Source organism: Poecilia reticulata, chromosome 12, assembly GCF_904066995.2.
Source record: "Poecilia reticulata chromosome 12, P_reticulata-male-v2, whole genome shotgun sequence".
Taxonomy (NCBI): Eukaryota; Metazoa; Chordata; class Actinopteri; order Cyprinodontiformes; family Poeciliidae; genus Poecilia; species Poecilia reticulata.
This window is the reverse complement of record NC_088841.1, coordinates 30,221,719-30,242,290: the sequence shown is the minus strand read 5'-3', so window position 1 is coordinate 30,242,290 and position 20,572 is coordinate 30,221,719. Positions and strand designations below refer to the sequence as shown.

General features: G+C 42.8%; 1 long non-coding RNA gene across 1 annotated transcript; it reads left to right on the top strand.

Annotated features, from left to right (window-relative positions):
* Positions 1-6,279: 6,279 nt before the first annotated feature.
* On the top strand, positions 6,280-7,460 carry LOC145554034 (uncharacterized). Its single transcript, XR_014090072.1, has 3 exons — positions 6,280-6,463; positions 6,566-6,656; positions 7,313-7,460. It is a non-coding gene; the product is annotated as an uncharacterized LOC145554034 (long non-coding RNA).
* Positions 7,461-20,572: the final 13,112 nt, after the last annotated feature.

Sequence of the window (20,572 nt, the reverse complement as noted above, 5' to 3'; positions counted from 1 at the left end):
TACTGATGCAAACTGGAAACACAGCAGTGTGGTTTTCGTCCTGGTCGTGGAACACTGGACCAGCTCTACACCCTCAGCGGGGTCCTGGAGGGTGCATGGGAGTTCGCCCAACCAGTCTACATGTGTTTTGTGGACTTGGAGAAGGCGTTCGACCGTGTCCCTCGGGGGCCCTGTGGGGGTACTCTGGGAGTATGGGGTACCGGGCCCTTTGATATGGGCTGTCAGGTCCCTGTATGACCGGTGTCAGAGTCTGGTCCGCATTGCCGGCAGTAAGTCGGGCTCGTTTCCGGTGAGAGTTGGACTCCGCCAAGGCTGCCCTTTGTCACCGATTCTGTTCATTACTTTTATGGACAGAATTTCTAGGCGCAGCCGAGGTGTTGAGGGGATCCGTTTTGGTGGCCTTAGGATCGCATCTCTGCTTTTTGCGGATGATGTGGTCCTGTTGGCTTCATCGGAACGTGATCTGCAGCTCTCACTGGAGCGGTTCGCAGCCGAGTGTGAAGCGGCCGGGATGAGGCTCAGTGCCTCCAAATCCGAGGCCATGGTCTTGAGCCGGAAAAGGGTAGAGTGCCTTCTCCGGGTCAGGGGGTCGTCCTGCCTCAAGTGGAGGAGTTTAAGTATCTGAGTATCTTGTTCACGAATGAGGGAAGAAGGGAACGGGAGATCGACAGGCGGATTGGGGCAGCGTCTACTGTGAAGCGGGCGCTGTACCGGTCCGTCGTGGTGAAGAGAGAGCTGAGCCAAAAAGCGAAGCTCTCGATTTACCGGTCGATCTACGTTCCCACCCTCATCTATGGTCATGAGCTTTGGGTCATGACCGAAATAACGAGATCACGGGTACAAGCGGCCGAAATGGGTTTCCTCCGCAGGGTGGCTGGGCTCTCCCTTAGAGATAGGGTGAGAAGCTCGGTCATCCGGGAGGGACTCAGAGTAGAGCCGCTGCTCCTCCACGTCGAGAGGAGCCAGTTGAGGTGGCTCGGGCATCTGGTAAGGATGCCTCCTGGACGCCTCCCTGGTGAGGTGTTCCGGGCACGTCCCACCGGGAGGAGGCCTCGGGGAAGACCCAGGACACGCTGGAGGGATTACGTCTCTCGGCTGGCCTGGGAACGCCTTGGGATTCCCCCGGAGGAGCTGGAAGAAGTGGCTGGGGAGAGGGAAGTCTGGGCCTCCCTTCTGAAGCTGCTGCCCCCGCGACCCGACCCCGGATAAGCGGAAGAAAATGGATGGATGGATGGATGGCAAACTGGAAACTTCCTCTTTATTAAGGAAACCAGCTCTTCCTGTTTCATGACTCTCTTTCTGCCTGACTATGATTTTTTATGATTAAATAGAAAAAAGTAGAATTAAAGCTAAGTTTGCAGGACACAATAACAACAAACATCCATCCATCCATCCATCCATCTTTTTGCACCCTTGTCCCTCAGTGGGGAGGGTTGCTGGTGCCTATCTCCAGCTAGCGTACCGGGCAAGAGGCGGGGTAACAGCAAACGCAACCAGATTAATTTTATTACCGTCTGACTATACTGTTGGGTCTTGATGTCACCTGTGTAATTAATTTTAAAGGTAACTTTGTTTATTGTTACTATTAAACTAAAATCTCCAGCATGGGGAAGTGGGATGAGCTCGACTTTTCTCGACACCGTCGATGTCTGCTTGGTGTCAGTGGTCGGCGTTCAAGCCACTCTACACCACCGCCCTTCCCGGATCAACATTCACCGACGGTGTCTCCAAAACCTGAGACCGCTGTGCCGGGTTTTCCGAACTGTCGAAGCCCATGATCCAGTTCCTGCCAGGATTGGTCTGGTAAACGCCAGGTTGCTTGCGAATAAAACTTTTATTCTTCGGGACTTTTTTAGTCACCAAAACCTGGATTTTATGTGTGTGACTGAGACGTGGCTGAGTGTTGGTGAGTCCAGTGCTCTATCTGAGCATTTGCCGGCGGACTGTTCTTATTTTAATTCACCACGGGCTTCGGGAGAGGGGGAGGCACAGCGACTGTTTACAAACAAGGCCACAAATGTAAGCAGTGTTTCTACTGACAGCTTTGAGTTCACGTCATTTGAGATAAGACACCTAAACCCAGTTTTCTGTGCTGTCGTTTACCGGCCCCCCAAATATAATAAGGATTTTATAAGCGACTTCTCTGACTTATCTGGGATTATAACTAACTATGAACATGTTCTTATCGTTGGAGACTTCAATATACATGTGTGTTGTCCTGGTAAGCCTCTGGTAAAGGACGTTTTAAGCCTTCTGGACTCTTTTAACCAGGTACAGGCCATATCCGGTCCTACACATGAGCACGGACACACACTGGACCTGGTTATTTCCTGCGGTCTGCCTGTGACTAACCTGGAACCTGTGGCTCTGTGTTCTCGGATCACCTGCTTGTTGTATTCAGTGTTACTTTGACACCTACTGCAGTTACAACTCGCTGCTGTTCGGCGCTGTCGGATTATTAACCCTTCCACTGCCACTCAGTTCTCTACTGCTTTTCTTCAGCTCTGTGGATCATCTGACTTCCTCCACTCTGATACAGAAGAGCTCTGGTTCTGTTCTTCCTGTCAAACCATCCTGTACTCGGTTGCTCCATTAAAACCAGGCAGCCAAGGATTAAACCTGAGCCTTGATTTAATGACAGAACTCGTGCTGCAAGGAAGGAATGTCGCCGTGTTGAACGAAGGTGGAAAAGGATAAACTGCAGGTTACTTTTCAGATTTTAAAAGATTGTTGGCGTCTCTACCAGAGCACGGTTAAAGAGGCTAAAAGGGAATATTTGGCAAATATCATTTCTTCAAACAGCCATAACCCACGTGTTTTATTTCACACCATTGACTCTGTGCTTAATATTTCACAGAATGCCTGTTTGGAAGCTTCTCCTGACATGTGTGATAATTTTCTGTGTTTCTTTATTGAAAAGGTTGGTAGTACCAGGGCTCTTATCACAGCTCCTGACTCTGACCCCTCTGTTTCGGTCTCTTGCTCTGCTGCTTTCAATCAGTTTGAGCTTGTGACTGTCTCACTTTTAGAGGACGTGGTTGGCCACATTAAGCCATCAGGTTCCCCACGTCCCTCCACCATTTTTTAAAGATATTTTATCTAGCATAGGGCAGCCTGTTCTTGTAATTATAAATAGCAGTCTGTCCTCAGGTGTGGTGGCCTCTAGTTTTAAACAATGTTAAGGAAGAATTTTTATATTACAATTAAATTTAGCAAAACTCTGGCTCTGATTCTTCCTTTTGATCCCGGGTTCTCTCGCGTGGCCACGTGTGGGGACAAAAACACAACATTGCGTGTTGACGTCACAGAATTACAGAATTTAATCCAATCAGTAGAGAAATATAAGATAGTACAGGAAACTGAAGAAACACAGATACAAACATTGTTACCTGAGACAAGAAACAAAGAAATATCAAGGAAATATCAAACCAAAAGCAATAGATAATATCAACAGAAAATAATGAAGTACAATTCCTGTTTCTAATTAGGAATTAGAAACAAATAAGAATTAAGACATTCATTCACCATAAACCTAAGTATTTTCTAATACTAAACAAAACATTTTCATGTGATTCTAATATAGTCAGAAATAATACAATTTCAAATACATTCATCATTGACTAAATTAATTCTAAAACAAGATAATAGAATTTTCAGTCAAAACATGTTATTAATAACTAAGAAAATGTCTTACAAATTAAATGTTAGTGATTTAAAACATTTTATGTTATATTCAGTTTTTTTCACCATGTCAGATGTTAGTTTTGGAAGACTTCTCATCCTGGTTACGTGAACCGACCAAAGTTTCCTTTCTCACAGTAATTCAAGTGATGCTGTCCTCCACCTTCCTGCATGTGTTAATTTATGACCTGCTGTCTTTAATGATAAGACTCCAGGGGTCTGAGCAGAAATTCTCTTGCAGATCCTCTATTCTCCTTTGTACTTTAAATACTTAACCCAGCAATAGTTCTTCAGGTTTTAAATCACTAACACAAACCTGTTCAAACTTAAGAAATTCGTTCTAAAGGTTTAAACTGTGTTAAACACTAAAAATACTCATTTTTCCTCAACAACATGCAGTAGTGCAACCACTGCTTAAAAAAACTGGCCTTGATCCTACTGTTCTGGCTAATTATCGGCCTTTTCTTTCTAAGGTTTTAGAAAAAATTGTGTACTGTCAGCTGACACAGTTTTTAGATGACAAAGGCATTCTGGAGGTTTTTCAGTCAGGTTTTAAAACTCTTCATAGCACAGAATATGCTTTAATAAGAGTTTTTAATGACATCCTTCTTGCATGTGATTCTGATAACCATGTTGTTCTGATTTTACTTGACTTAACTGCTGCCTTTGACACAGTAGATCACAACATTTTAATATTGCGATTACACCTTGGTGTAGGTATTGATGGCACTGTTCTTAAATGGTTCCGGTCCTACCTGGAGGAGATAACTATTTCAGTAAAATTGGTGACTCTGAATCGTCTGCTGCCTTATGGTGTCCCGCAGGGCTCAATTCTGGGCCCTCTGCTTTTCTCTCTTTATTTACTGCCTCTGGGTTCTATTCTTAGGAAACATGGGATTTCATTTCATTGTTATGCTGATTATTGTCAGATTTATTTGCCCATGAAGCAGAAGGATGTCCATTTCATCAAACATCTCCTGGCATGTCTAGGTGATATTAAAGCTTGGTTGGCCTTGAACTTTTAAAATTTTATCTTGGTTTTAAGGTGGAGAGTGATTTTAAATTGGACAGCCAAATCAGAGCCGTGGTTAAGTCCAGCTTTTATCATTTAAGGCGATTGGCGTCAGTGAAATCTTTTCTTTCCAGGCAGCATTTTGAAACGGTGATCCACGCTTTTATTTCAACTCGATTGGATTACTGCGATTGGATTACTGTAATGCACTCTATCTGGTAGTCAGTCAGTCGCTGCTCTCACGTCTGCAGCTGGTTCAGAATGCTGCTGCACGACTTCTGACAGGAACTCGAAAGAGGGAACATGTGACCCCTGTCCTGGCCTCACTTCACTGGCTGCCTGTATATTTTAGTATTCATTTTAAAATGATTATGTTTGATTTTAAATCACTACATAATCTTGCCCTGGCTTACCTCTCTGAGCTTCTTCACCCTACGTACCCTATCGGTCTCTCAGGTCAGCAGATCAGTTGCTCTTGGAGGTACCAAGAACCAGGAGGAAGCTCAGAGGGGACAGGGCTTTCTCTGTCATTGGCCCAAGTTATGTAACGACTTACCTTTGCAGGTCAGAGAGGCCCTTCACTGTCCACTTTTAAAGTTCGTCTTAAAACTCATCTATTTTACTTGGCTTTTAACACCAGCGGGATCTAGTTTTAAATTGTGTGTTTTTGTTTTAAACTGTAAGTTTTTTTTTATTTTTTATTTTTTTATTATGTTGTATTTTAAAGTACAGCACTTTATATCAGCTGTGGTTGTTTTAAAGTGCTTTATAAATAAAGTTGGTTTGGTTTGGTTTTTTGCCTGTTCACAAGTTGCATTATTCCATGCCGTCGAAGCATGATGCTAAAGACAATTAACACTGCTGTGGTCAGCTATCAGCTGGCGAAAATAACCTGACACACAAATGAAGACTACTTGTTTTCTGATGATGAAGTTCTGAAATCAATAAAAAGATTAATTCATTTGCTGAATGATTCCTACACCGAAAATGTGAAAACAAGTGGTGGTGTTAGTGATGAGAAAACTGCATTTCATTTTTTGCTGTTTCTTTTATTTTTCATCTATTTCATTATATTCATATATTCATTGTGTATTTGAAAAAAAATTCTTGCATTTATTGGATCTTTTCTTTTATTTTCTATACTTGGTTTTTGAATAAAGTTTACACACATGATAAAATGATAAAAAGGGGGGAATGTTAGAGATTCTTTGGTATTATCATTTTGTTATTACTTTAGTTTATATTCAGTCTAATGTTAATCAATAGTTAATCAACATTCAGTCTATAGATTATTATGATTTTCAGTTTAAAGTGTTCTCTTCATTCTGTGTGTATAAACTGACCTGGAGGCCCCATCTGCCTGTGTCTTCATGTGAAAGTTAACTGTGTGTTTCCCAGACCTTAAATTATGGTGCCTACGGTGCCTTCTTATCAACCGGAATACTAGAAAATGCCTGTGTGCAGTAATAATTTGTCTCTGCTGTCTTTTCTTGTCTATCCTCCCTCTTTGTCGCTTGATAATAAAAGAAGCTGTAACAAAAGGTCTTTAGAACACTCTGTGAACAGCTCGGTGAAGCAGTTTGCCGAGTCTTCTCCTTTTGCAAAAGCTTGGACATAAAATTCATATACGTTGTCTGTGGTTCTTTTATGAAGGTTCGAGAAAAATACCTATCAACTTCTCTCCTTCCTCATGAGATTTCATCAACCTGCCTCTGATTTCACCGCAGACCTCCTGGTTCTGCTGCTCCGAAAGAAGAAACTACAAACCAGGTGAGCTGTCAGATAATCAGTTATAAAGCATTTACAACATCTTGACTTTGAACTCTTGTTGTTCAATAAGGTAAAGTCCAGTTCTGTTGTGTCTCAGTACAGGTGTGGCATTAGTCTGGTTCTGCTGTGGTTCTGTTGGGTCTTATTCTGTTGTTCAGATATTCTTCATCTCTTTGGATCATTCGAACAATCTGTAAGTTTGCTTTGTTTTCTACTTGAAGTTTGTCTACAGGAACTTTCCTGCTTGTTTCTGTTCTCTGATGTTAGGAGAAAATGTTCACTTCCAATTCAACTCAAAGTTTCATCTCCCTGCTGTTGGAAAGCTAATCTGATTATTAAGTTATTGATAGAGTGGAAGAAAAAAACATGATGAACAGAATATGTTCCTTTATTTTCTTCTCTGATCAAAGTGCTTCATGATTTTAGGAATCAAACTCCAGTCTCAACCATTAACATCCAACAGAACAGTTTCTTGTTGTTGCATTTCAAAATGAAATATTATTCTTAAAATGTCTTTGATTCAGTCAGATTATTAAAAAGTTAACATTTGATGGAGCATTTAATCCACTTGTAGAGATTAATAATGAACTAAAACACTTCCTGTTCAGGTTGAACCAGTGAATGTAAATGTTGCTCCATGTCTCCATCTAGTGGACTGATAGTAGAAGTGCAGCAGCTGATGGCAGCTTCCTCTGCCTCTCTGCTGTCTGACTGCATTCACCTGACACTGATATGAAGCAGAGAAGAAGAGCCAATCAGAGGAGGAGCAGCTGATCTTTTTCCAGCACTAATGATGTAAAGGATGATCAGAGTTGATGTGCAGATGAATGATGTGTGTTTCCTCTGCAGGTGAAGCTAGAAAGTGTGTGTGAGCTGATGTGAATTCAGCAGCATGGATCAGTGTGAGGACAGAGAGGAGGGAGTCCCTCCCTCTAAAACCACTCTGTGTGGGGAAGATGAGAGCCAGAGCAAAGGTCAGAGGTGAGGTCACCATCTCTAACTGTCCACAGCCCTTTTCACACAGCGTTCACTATATCAGGTCAAACAGACGTGGCGATGAAGCTGCTGCTGTGCTGCTTCATCCAGACCGAAAAGATTCAGTTTTAATTATCATGTTTCTGTCAGGATCCATCAGAGACTCAAGCCAGAACCAGAACCAGATCCCAGCTGTGTGTCCTTTAAGAGTGACAAGTCAAAGGATGCAATAATTCTCTATAAGTCACCTGAATTTCCACCATCAGAGAGGTGAGCTGTTTCTAACTGCTGTAACTGATCTGTTTTTGTCATTGTGGCCATGTGATACCAAGTTCTGTTGGGTTCTGTTGTCATGGAAACACTACATTGAATTTCAGGCTATTTTCAGTTCATATGTATCACATCAATTACATTTATGTATCAATGTATTGATGATGGACAATAAAGTTCAATTGGATATTTGGTACCGCAAAGATTTTATGAAAGATCTTCAGTGAATAAAGCAGGTCAGATTAGATCCACAGTCTCTATCCAAAGCTTCTCCAGATCAGTGAAATTAACAAAAGTCTCTAAATCTGAACTTTAACTGAATCCTTTTATCATTCATGCAGTGATACTGTCCCGGACTGGCTAGTTAGGCTAGTTATTGACACCATAAAAACAGTTATTGCTAATGAATAGCACTAAACTATTTTTATTTTTTAATTTTTAACCAGAATCAGTTCACATTTCTGCTATAACCACTAAAAGATAAGATATGAAGAACAAAGATAATCATCAATAAGGACATTAATTTATATTAACTATTATGTTGACATGACCTTTGAACCACAAACATTTCTATGGTTCCATGGTCTGTTTTATTCTTTTATGCATCAACCTAATTTTTCTAAATGAAAAAGACTAATTTATTTTATCCACTATTAATATTAACACACAAACAGCAATTTTCATTTCTAGGTTGATATTTGGATCAATCTAGAAATGAGTTTCGTTTTCAGACAGAACAATGCTGAAAAAAGTCTCGATGAATTAATTTGATTATTCCACTTTCATCTCTGGATGAAACTGAGATTCAAATGTCATCCATTATGGTGGATTATCAACCATTTCTACAGTTAAACTAAATAGTTTCTCATGTGAATCTCATTCAGAACCAGATGGTCTCTGGTTCTGAATGAGATTCAGAACCAGAATCTCATTCTGGTTCTGAACTGACCATCAGATCCTCCTTGGATGGTCAACATTAAGATCACCAAACTTATCTCAGTCATTTAAACCAACATGTTTGTCTCAGAATCAGATCTTTCTGCTCTTTCAACAAGGCTGGACATTATTCAGTAGGATAAATGATCAGGAACATGTTGGAGGATTGGACCGGTTCTGATGGGAATCATTTAGGACATCAAGTTCATGATCTGCCTGGTTCTGCAGTGTGTCACAGATCTTTATTTTACAGTCAGACATGTTATGTTCCCTTCATAGGTAATGTGAGTTCTTTAATAGGTAATGCCACCATGGGCATCCGGCACAGGATGAAGGTTGAAAATGTAACATCCAAACTTTCTTTAATAGAACTCAGTGTGGTCGACAAGAAATACAGAAAGTAATTCAAATAAAAGCTTGCAGTTGACTCATTATAAATTATATATTTTTGATTTGTCCAGCTTTTGGCAGCCAGCAATCACAATAGCAACACAACCGTACTATCATAATCTGAAATCCTTAAACTGCTATATGTCCATAGGTACATGTTTAGGGTACACAACTATTCCTTGGTCAATTTTCTACCAATATAACAGTGAACATGAAAAAATAAGGAGAACACTTTGTGACAAAATTTTATTAATTGAGTTTGATGGATTAAAATGCCACGCCCAAATCAAAAATTGATGCTATCATACCTGGCCACCTGTTGTTTTACATCATACAAAGCCTTATCGTATCAAAAATATGTTTTAATAAAGTTTATATGCATTATCTTGCAAACATATGTTGTAAATACGTCATACAGTACAAATCATATCATGAGGAATATGTTTTGATTCTTTAATTTTTTCCCTTATTGTGAGTTTTCAGATTTAAATTAAACTGATATCAGAATGATACAGCAAACCTTTTGACCCCAGTGAACTCATCCTTTCCACTATTTTCTGATTCAAGACATTTAAGTGTAACATCACTTTTTTGAAACCCCAGTGACCTTAGTTAGAGATGGTTTGACCCCACCCCTGCTTCTTGGATTTGATTTTAAAAAACCCGCCTGTTTTGTATTTCATCTCAGCCAATTGGAAAGTAGGGGTGGGTTTTATATCTGTATCATTGTGCGTGCGTACGTGAATGTGTGTGTGTGTGTGTGCGTGGGTGTGTGTGTGTGTGTGTGTGTGTGTGTGTGTGTGGGTCACATAAACTGATATCAGAATGATACAGCAAACCTTTTGACCCCAGTGACCTCATCCTTTCCACTATTTTCTGATGCAAGACATTTAAGTGTAACATCACATTTTTTGAAACCGAGGGCCCTTAGTTGCAGATGGTTTGACCCCACCCATTAGTCCTTATCTTCCTGCTCCCCCTGCAGATGCCCAGCCCACTTTGTTTAGTTTATGTTAGAATGAGCCAATAGAGATAAAGGGGTAGGATTTCTGTTTTTCTGCTTTTATTATTTTTGGAGGTCCTCTAATTCTACTTGTTGCCTTTGGAGAGGAAGAACCACTTGCTCTGAAAAAAAATAGTTCGCATTAGAGGAGGAAAGCCTGAAAAGAGAAAACTGCAGGAAGCTATTCAAGTAGCATGTAGGTCCTCTACTCCAACCTCAGTCAAATCTCCAAGGTAATTGCCTGATGTAAACACAGAGCCACCTGGCGCTACGTAGATCACACTGTCCGTGTCAAAGTACAAGACTTTTTCACCGAGTTGATCGAGATAATTATAAAGTTTCAAAACGTGCATATGCAGTTGTAAAAGCTGCTATGAACGCGTGTTGTCTTATTTGGAGGACATATGACTTTTTTACTGTAAATCCACTGTACAAGAAGTGAATCTCTGTAGAGAAAGTGAAAGTATTTCACCATATAGTTACCTGAAAATACCAAGTTAAAAAACTCACTTGGGTCACGTACTATTGATGTTTGTGTCTGGTCATTGCGTTGGGAGAACTTGCCCCAGAATGAGTTCAAAGAAATCAAAGCTAGGTGTCTTTTTGCAGGATTTTTTTACGATTTTACACGAGTCAAATTGAACCCCTTCATGTGCAAGGAATTGGGAGATGTAGTTCTCTCTCCCTTCTTCCGGGTCTAAACCAGAAGGATAACCGCTAGCTTCCTGTTTCTGTTTCAGAAATGTATTAATGTATTCAACAAAAAGTTATTGCTTTTCTCTTTAAAGTGCCATACCGCAATGATCTTGTCCACCTCATACCCATTTTCCAAAGCCTTATTAAATTACTCAGTTACCCAGACACCTGACAGAGCCCTCTCCTCTCTGGTGTGTCTGCATGTTTCTGTCTGGATATTTTTCTCAGCACAGGTACAGCAAAGGGAAAATAAAGTTTACCATGTTTTGTTTTGAAGGGCAGTATTGGAAAAAAACAGCCCTCTTGGTGGGGAGACCACTGCTTTGATGAAGCTGAAATAACCAAACAATGCATCACATGGGCGGAGGCTTTCTGGTGCTACGTAAGCACGCATGAAGTCTCTGACGTGCGGATCACAGCGTTTAAGCTCAACCCACTCATGCTCCCACATCACATGAACAGTGACACCATGAAGGGCTTTTAAGACATGCAATTTTTGCCTAGTCTCAGTATAGATTTCCTAATTTCTATGCAGAAATTAGGAAATCTATGCAGTCTGCCCTTATCGGGCAGACAGCTGGCTGAGAAAAACAATGCGAACATCTGTGCCAGGTGCATCCGAGAAACTCCCTTGCCAGTTTTTCACCGTTCGCTTCCGCGTAACCATCCACAAAGTACTGGCCAACCTGTTTCTCCCCTAGATTTCGTGCATGTTGAATAAATGTGTTTGTGCTCTGTGAGATATATTCAAGCCACTCAATGGAACTGTTTGAATATAATTTTGTCTGATGACTGTAGTCGTTCAGAGAGGGGATTGCCAGTGAATTTGACTGCAGAAAATTACCCAGGAAAGTTTTAAAACAAGCGGAAGCGATTGTTATTTTTGAAAAAGGGTCTACTTTGCTTTCCTGAAATAATTCCTGTCGGAATCTTCTGCACTGTTCCTCAAGAATGACAACATCGTTCCTACAGTAGTGAATTGCCTCTTTTTTGAAACAGAACGTACCCTGACTCACTTTTTATACCAGGAATAAAATCTTTCCCTGTCAGATCGGCTCATTTTATTCACAACAAAGGAATTCTGGAACAGGGAAAGATCCAAGATAAGAGAAATGTGCAGCTGATGAAAATTTGTGAGGAAAATACCTTTTACTTTTATCCTTAAAACTGAGAGCCACCGACAAGTTAGAAAGCTTCATTAGGAACATTCTGGAACAGGGAAAGATCCAAGATAAGAGAAATGTGCAGCTGATGAAAATTTGTGAGGAAAATACCTTTTACTTTATCCTTAAAACTGAGAGCCACCGACAAGTTAGAAAGCTTCATTAGGAGAAAAGGCAAACTGTCAATAAAACGCAACTGTGAAGCAGAGAATCTTGCATGCTTGCATAATAATTTTGGGTGAAATTCCAAGTTTCATCATAGCATTTATCACCAGATAGAAATCAAATGTGCCAATAAGTGAAGCCCCAAAACTTTGATGAACGAAAATGCATAATGAACTCAGTGATACAATTTAGGCCAAATGAGTGCCATTCTTGACCATTCCACAAGATGGCGTAGATGAGAAAGGGAATGTGAACGTCCCCTTCAGTGAAAGTTTCTACATCAAAATAAACTATTTTTGCAGTCAGCTTTTCATCTACTTGGCAAGGTTGTATGTAACACTTGTGACCTTGACCAAACCTCTGAATCTGGGTAGAATTTGCTTACCAATGGAAAGTTTTTGGAAGGGGACAAATGTGTGGTTTTTCTGTTCTTTTGAACGGAATCTGGAAAGTTTGTTTACAATTTAAACATTTCTTGATGTAGTCACATCCGCTGACAAACAATTTTGCCCCAGGTCTATATTTAGGAGTTTTATGACCTATAAAACACCTCTTATTACGGCACGTTTGATTACTGTCCGAACAGAAACGGAATCAAACCTGGATGGAGGGAACAATGGGTCGTTGCAGATAGTACAAAAACCTGGGCGAGAATGCAAATTTTTATCGCCGCAAAAAGTAAAGCAAAATGTACAAAACATTTTGCTCCCAGAAATCCTTTAATCGATTTTATGCCGTAATAATGCTTATTTTCCTTTAAGAGAAAAAGAGCTTGTTCTGTCTGTAAAACTGGTGTGAAATTTTGACAACCTTGTCTCACCCTCTGAACGATAAGAAAAACACAATTTTTCTGTTTAAAAGTTGTTCAAACTTGGAAATGTCAGAAAATTGACAGGAGTTTGAACTGTGACCCCTGTTTGTAACTGCAAATTAGCTGTTAAACTCCTTGATGTAGCTCTGTACAGTTTGGATAACACAAATACACAAGTGAGAGAGCAAAACATAGTTGATCTGTCGGATTGTTTATAATGTATAAATGCTTCTGTTTCTTTTTAATTAACTCACACATTAAGGTGTTTTCAATCGTATGTCTTCCTCCACCACAGGGATTTTGAATAATTTGCACAACAAACTCTAGATCTGTACTGGCAGCTACTTCTGAATTAGACTGAGCTATGGATTCTAGGAAGTTTTCAAATTCCTGTAATATATTCTCACCATTTTCATACTGAAAATGAAACATGATGGTTCTGTGTTTTAGTGACAAGTTCTAACTGGACAAGGTTGTTTCTTTGTACTAGGGGAATAATTCTGTTCTGAATAATTGCAAAACTTTTGCATAGAATTCAGCTAGGTCTGGTTCACCTTGAAGTGGAGTTAGTCTGAGGATTTCTCTAATTTCAAAATTGTTAAACCTTGGACGGGCTGTTGTCTAAGTATCATATATGCTTTGCCTACCGCTACCCACCTGAGTGACAGAAGAAGCAGAAGCTCATCCTAGCTGTATGTCCTTTAAAAGTGACTGGTCAAAAGATGAGCTCATTGACTATAAATCTCCCGGATCTCCATCATCAGAGAGGTGAGCTGTTTCTAATTGTTGTAACTGTGGAAACTGAACCAGTAAGAACTCAGATGTTTCCAGTTATATTTACAGAGGTTTGATCCATTATCTACAGAAATCAGCTGCTCTGTTCTCATGAAAACATCTTTATATCTTCATCTCTGGGTGATGATGATGATGATGATGTTCTTGCAGCTTCCTGGCTCCATGTCAGACTAATAGTTTCCACTACCCATTGGGAAATACATTCCACCACCCAGTGGGAAATACCTGGTAACCCAGTCTGGTCCATCAGGACTTGGTTCTTGTGTGCATTGTGAGATCAGTTCAGCAGGAAGGAAAGCTTCATGATGTGGTTGGTGATCAGCAGGAACATTAAATATTTACAGCTACTTGGATCATCTGGTACACTGCTCACATCCAGATATCACTTCATGGACCTTTACCTTCTGATTGTCTCTGTGTGGACAAATCAATACTGCAGAATTACAGGCTGATCTCCAACCTCCATTCATCAGCAAAATTATTGAAAAAGCTGTTTTTAAACAATTAAATAACTTCCTAACAATAATGAATCGCTTTGACTCCTTCCAATCTGGTTTTCATGCTCCCCACAGCATGGAGACAGCCCTTGTAAAGTGTTCAATGACATACATATAAATACAGACTGTGGGAGAACCAGTGCTGGTTCTGTTGGATCTCAGTGCAGCTTTTCACACTGTTGACCACGACATTTTACTGAATCGACTGGAGAGTTGGGTCACACTCTCTGGTCCAGTGCTCCACTGGTTTGAATCTTACATAAAGAACAGGGATGTCTTTGTTTCAATTGGAAACTTCTCATCATAGAGGTCAAAGGTCACACGTGGGGTACCCCAAGGTTCAATCCTAGGATCCCTTCTTTTCAATATTTATATGCTCCCACTGGCTCAGGTTATAACAGGAAATAGGATTAGCTACCACAGTTATGCAGACGATACACAGCTCTACATCACGATGTCACCAGACTCTGAACCCATCCAATGCTTAGAACAGATTAATGTGTGGATGTGGCAAAACTTTCTCTAGCTGAACAGAAACAAAACTGAAGTCATTATCTTTGGACCTAAAGAGGAGCGAACTAGAATCAATGCACAGCTTCAGTTATTACAACTAAAAACCAGCGATCAGGCCCGAAACCTGGGAGTAGTGATGGACTCTGACCTGAACTTTAGAGCCACATTAAGACAGTCACAAAGTCGGCCTTCTATCACCTGAAGAACATCTCCAGGATTAGAGGACTTATGTCTCAGCACAATCTAGAGAAACTCATCCACGTGTTATCTTTAGTCGCATTGATTACTGTAACAGGGTCTTCACAGGTCTGACTTTCAAATTAATCAAAACTGCAGCTGATCCAGAAGCTGCCGCTCGTGTTCTCACTAAAATCAGGAGGATAGAGCACATAACACCAGTTTTAAAGTCCCTACACTGGCTCCCTGTAGCTCAAAGAATAGACTTTACAATACTGTTGTTTTATAAATCACTGAACGGTTTAGCACCACAATACATTAAAGATCTGTTATTGTTGTACCAACCGTCTAGACCCCGCAGATCTTCTGTTCTGGTCTGCTCTGCATCACCAGAACCAGAACCAAACAAGGAGAAGCAGCATTCAACTTCTACCCACCACAAATTTGGAACAAACTTCCAGAAAACTGTAAAACAGCTGAAACACTGGGTGCCTTTAAATCAGTGGTCCCCAAACTACGGCCCGGCCGGATCTGGCCCGCCTCCACATTTGGTCCGGCCCCCTGAACAACCAAAGAGCATTCAGATTTTTTTTCATATATTGTATTTTCCGGTTTACATGTGGGTTTTTCTTCAATTACCAGGGGCTCTTTAGCAGGAAGTGTGTCCTGCCAACTGTGGGTGTTTTGTTTTGCATGGTGCATTGCTGCCATCTGTTGGACTTTTAGGAACTGCTTGACTTTTATGTTTTTTAATCAGTACGGTTGTTTGCTAGCGGTAGAGCAGATGAACATACGTGTCTGTGCGCCGCATTCCAGTTCGAATTCTTCGAAGCAATGCCTGTAGTAGTAGTAATTCATATGTTAAAGTTACTTTCCCTCAATGGAATATATACTAGTCAGTCCCATGGACAGTTTCACTCACGGTTTTTGCCCATGTACTTTCTGGGTAAAATCAACCGAGAAACATCCCCCCCTCCCGTCAACAGCACAGGTGATAAACGTCACACTTTTTCTGTTACAAACTGACTCCGGCCCCCCACCAGAGAAGGGAAAAGTTATGTGGCCCTCACAGGAAAAAGTTTGGGGACCACTGCTTTAAATCTCAACTTAAAACCCACCTGTTTAGAGTTGCTTATGGATAAATTAGGGTTTTGATGTCTTCGATGTTTTTAATGTTTTGAATTTCTTTTATTTCTTTTCTCACTGTCTGCGTTTTTAATTATGTATAGCCCCCCTGGAAAACGTCCCAGTTAAACGTTTAACTAAAGTCCTACGGGGTTTCCCAGTTGACGGCGTTTCAACTAACGCTGTTTTAGAGGTTTGAGAATCCTTGTTAGATGTCGCTCTGCTAAAACTCTCTTTGAGGAGACCCCATAAGGGCAAATCCTCACGCCTTGTCAAACGGTGTTTTTGACTAAATTCCCAGAGGGTTAGAGTCCCAGTTAAACAGTGTTTAACTGAAGTCATAAAGGGGATGCAGGTTTTAATGTTTTTATCCTTTTTTTAAAAATCTCTTTCTCACTCTTCATTCAATGTCACATGCTGTTTTTATTTTAATTATGTGAAGCACTTTCCAATGCCTTGCTGCTGAAATGTGCTATACAAATAAAATTTGATTGATTGATTGATTGTGGACAGATATGTGAGCTCACTGGCTTCCAGGATCTACTGGATCCATTTTAAGTCCTCCATAACATCGAGGAGAGGATCCCACATGGACACACACCCATGGACAGTACATGGAGCTCCTCCATGTACTGTCCCCAGCTCTGGGACACCGTCTCCACCAGCATGAGATCTGCTGACAGTGTGACAGTTTGAAGTCCAAGTTCAGCACCGACTTTTTAAAATGTCGACTGGTGATTCTGATGTAATTTGAGTCTATAAAAACACCAACACAAAGTTGCCATATATAATCTACTTTTATTTCAAAACAAGAACGTTAACAGCACTTACAGCAATATACAAAGGTCATACAGTTTGGCAGTCTGCTACGTTTTCTTTTTCACATCTCATAAAACTGCTTGCCATAGCTGTAATAAACCAAGTCCTTAATTTGAACATAAAATGAATCCTCTTATTGATGCAGTATGCATTTAAATGATCATCATAATGAGGCGTGTTCACTGCCAGGCAAAATAAAAACAAGGATATTCATCACCACAAGCGTCGTGCAAAAGTCCCAGCAATGTTGAAAACTTTAGTTTAGATTAATGTACAGAAGTTGTAGAGGAAACATGGTATTTTGCACTGAAAGTGAGGTGTGCTTTAAAAGTTCATCGAAAGTTGCCAGGGATGGTCTTGTGATCACTGATGGTGAAGTGTCTTTGGTGCTGCTCTTGTTTTCACCAACATGAAGGAGGAAGGAGAACCTCATTGAGGTTCCACATCAATGAGGAAGACTTATCATTTGCTCCCATTTTGACAAAATGATAAGACAAATAAAAATTGATATATAGCACAGCTACATTCAAATAGCAAACTAACCTAAGCCACTGAGAGTGCTTCTACAAAGAAGTAGCATCATTAGAATAAATGGTAAATGGACTGAACTTGTATAGAGCTTTTCCGATCATTTTGATCACTCAAAGCGCTTTACACTAGAGTCACATTCACCCATTCACACTCAAACATTCATACATAACATGCAAATCGGGGTTAAGTGCCTTGCCAAAGGCACATCGACATGAAGCAAGAGGAAGCTGGAATTGAACCTACAACCTTCTGATCACAGGACAACTACTCTTCCCACAGAGCCACAGTTGCCCCATAACTACACATATTTGACAACATGGTCCACAGCTTGACATGAGCTGTTTGACATTTTTCTTGTGGCCTTTGGATGTAGGAAGAAGCAGGTGAACAAACAAAAGAATGCCTGGTTTTCCCAGTCTGGAGGAAAAACAGGAAAAATAGCAACGCATTAGGATAATAAATAAATATTTTAAGAGAAGTGAGAGCAAAACCTGATGAGACCCACCTGTATGTGTCACCATATTCATTCAAAATACTCTACCACCCTTTAGCCTGGAGAGCATATATCACCACCTACAAAATAAGCATAAAAATATCAGAAATAATTACATGAACATAACTCAGGTATTAGGCATTATAGAAATTAATCAGCTGACAGCAGTAAATGTCCAAAGTTGGTCCTTGAGGGCCGGCATTCTGATGTTTAGTTCTCTCCTGGTTTAACGCACCTGGATCTCCATCCATCCATCCATTTTTTCCGCTTATCCGGGTCGGGTCGCGGGGGCAGCAGCTTCAGAAGGGAGGCCCAGACTTCCCTCTCCCCAGCCACTTCTTCCAGCTCCTCCGGGGGAATCCCAAGGCGTTCCCAGGCCAGCCGAGAGACGTAATCCCTCCAGCGTGTCCTGGGTCTTCCCCGAGGCCTCCTCCCGGTGGGACGTGCCCGGAACACCTCACCAGGGAGGCGTCCAGGAGGCCACCTCAACTGGCTCCTCTCGACGTGGAGGAGCAGCGGCTCTACTCTGAGTCCCTCCCGGATGACCGAGCTTCTCACCCTATCTCTAAGGGAGAGCCCAGCCACCCTGCGGAGGAAACCCATTTCGGCCGCTTGTACCCGTGATCTCGTTCTTTCGGTCATGACCCAAAGCTCATGACCATAGATGAGGGTGGGAACGTAGATCGACCGGTAAATCGAGAGCTTCGCTTTTTGGCTCAGCTCTCTCTTCACCACGACGGACCGGTACAGCGCCCGCTTCACAGTAGACGCTGCCCCAATCCGCCTGTCGATCTCCCGTCCCTTCTTCCCTCATTCGTGAACAAGATCCCCAGATACTTAAACTCCTCCACTTGAGGCAGGACGACCTCCTGACCCGGAGAAGGCACTCTACCCTTTTCCGGCTCAAGACCATGGCCTCGGATTTGGAGGCACTGAGCCTCATCCCGGCCGCTTCACACTCGGCTGCGAACCGCTCCAGTGAGAGCTGCAGATCACGTTCCGATGAAGCCAACAGGACCACATCATCCGCAAAAAGCAGAGATGCGATCCTAAGGCCACCAAAACGGATCCCCTCAACACCTCGGCTGCGCCTAGAAATTCTGTCCATAAAAGTAATGAACAGAATCGGTGACAAAGGGCAGCCTTGGCGGAGTCCAACTCTCACCGGAAACGAGCCCGACTTACTGCCGGCAATGCGGACCAGACTCTGACACCGGTCATACAGGGACCTGACAGCCCGTATCAAAGGGCCCGGTACCCCATACTCCCGGAGTACCCCCACAGGGCCCCCGAGGGACACGGTCGAACGCCTTCTCCAAGTCCACAAAACACATGTAGACTGGTTGGGCGAACTCCCATGCACCCTCCAGGACCCCGCTGAGGGTGTAGAGCTGGTCCAGTGTTCCACGACCAGGACGAAAACCACACTGCTCTTCCTGAATCCGAGGTTCGACTATCCGACGGACCCTCCTCTCCAGGACCCCTGAATAGACCTTACCAGGGAGGCTTAAGAGTGTGATCCCCCTGTAATTGGAGCACACCCTCCGGTCCCCCTTTTTAAACAGGGGGACCACCACCCCAGTCTGCCAGTCCAGGGGAACTGCCCCCGATGTCCATGCGATATTGCAGAGTCGCGTTAGCCAACACAACCCCGCAACATCCAGAGCCTTAAGGAACTCCGGGCGGATCTCATCCACCCCCGGGGCCCTGCCACCGAGGAGCTTTTTGACCACCTCGGCGACCTCGTCCCCAGAGATTGGAGAGCCCAGCCCAGAGTCCCCATGCTCAGCTTCCTCAACAGAAGGCATGTTGGTGGGATTGAGGAGGTCTTCGAAGTATTCCGCCCACCGGCCCACAACGTCCCGAGTTGAGGTCAGCAGCGCACCATCCCCACTATAAACAGTGTTGGTGCTGCACTGCTTCCCCTCCTGAGACGCCGGATGGTGGACCAGAATCGCCTCGAAGCCGTACGGAAGTCTGTCTCCATGGCCTCTCCAAACTCCTCCCACGCCCGAGTTTTTGCCTCAGCGACAACCCGAGCCGCATGCCGTTTCGCCCGCCGGTACCTATCAGCTGCTTCTGGAGTCCCACAGGCCAAAAAGGCCCGGTAGGACTCCTTCTTCAGCTTGACAGCATCCCTCACCGAAGGTGTCCACCAACGGGTTCGAGGGTTGCCGCCGCGACAGGCACCAACACCTTGCGGCCGCAGCTCCGATAGGCCGCCTCGGCAATGGAGGTACGGAACATGGTCCACTCAGACTCAATGTCCCCCACCTCCCCCGGAACGTGTTCGAAGTTCTGCCGGAGATGAGAGTTGAAGCTCCGTCTCACAGGGGACTCCGCCAGACGTTCCCAGCAGACCCTCACTACACGTTTGGGCCTGCCAGGTCTGACCGGCTTCCTCCCCACCACCGGAGCCAACTCGTCACCAGGTAGTGGTCAGTGGACAGCTCCGCACCTCTCTTCACCCGAGTGTCCAAGACATACGGCCGCAAATCCGATGAGACGATGACAAAGTCAATCATCGAACTGCGGCCTAGGGCGTCCTGGTGCCAAGTGCACATATGGACGCCCTTATGCCTGAACATGGTGTTCGTGATGGACAATCCGTGACGAGCACAGAAGTCCAACAACAGAACACCGCTTGGGTTCAGATCGGGGGGGCCGTTCCTCCCAACCACGCCTCTCCAGGTCTCACTGTCATTGCCCACGTGAGCGTTGAAGTCTCCCAGTAGAACAAGGGAGTCCCC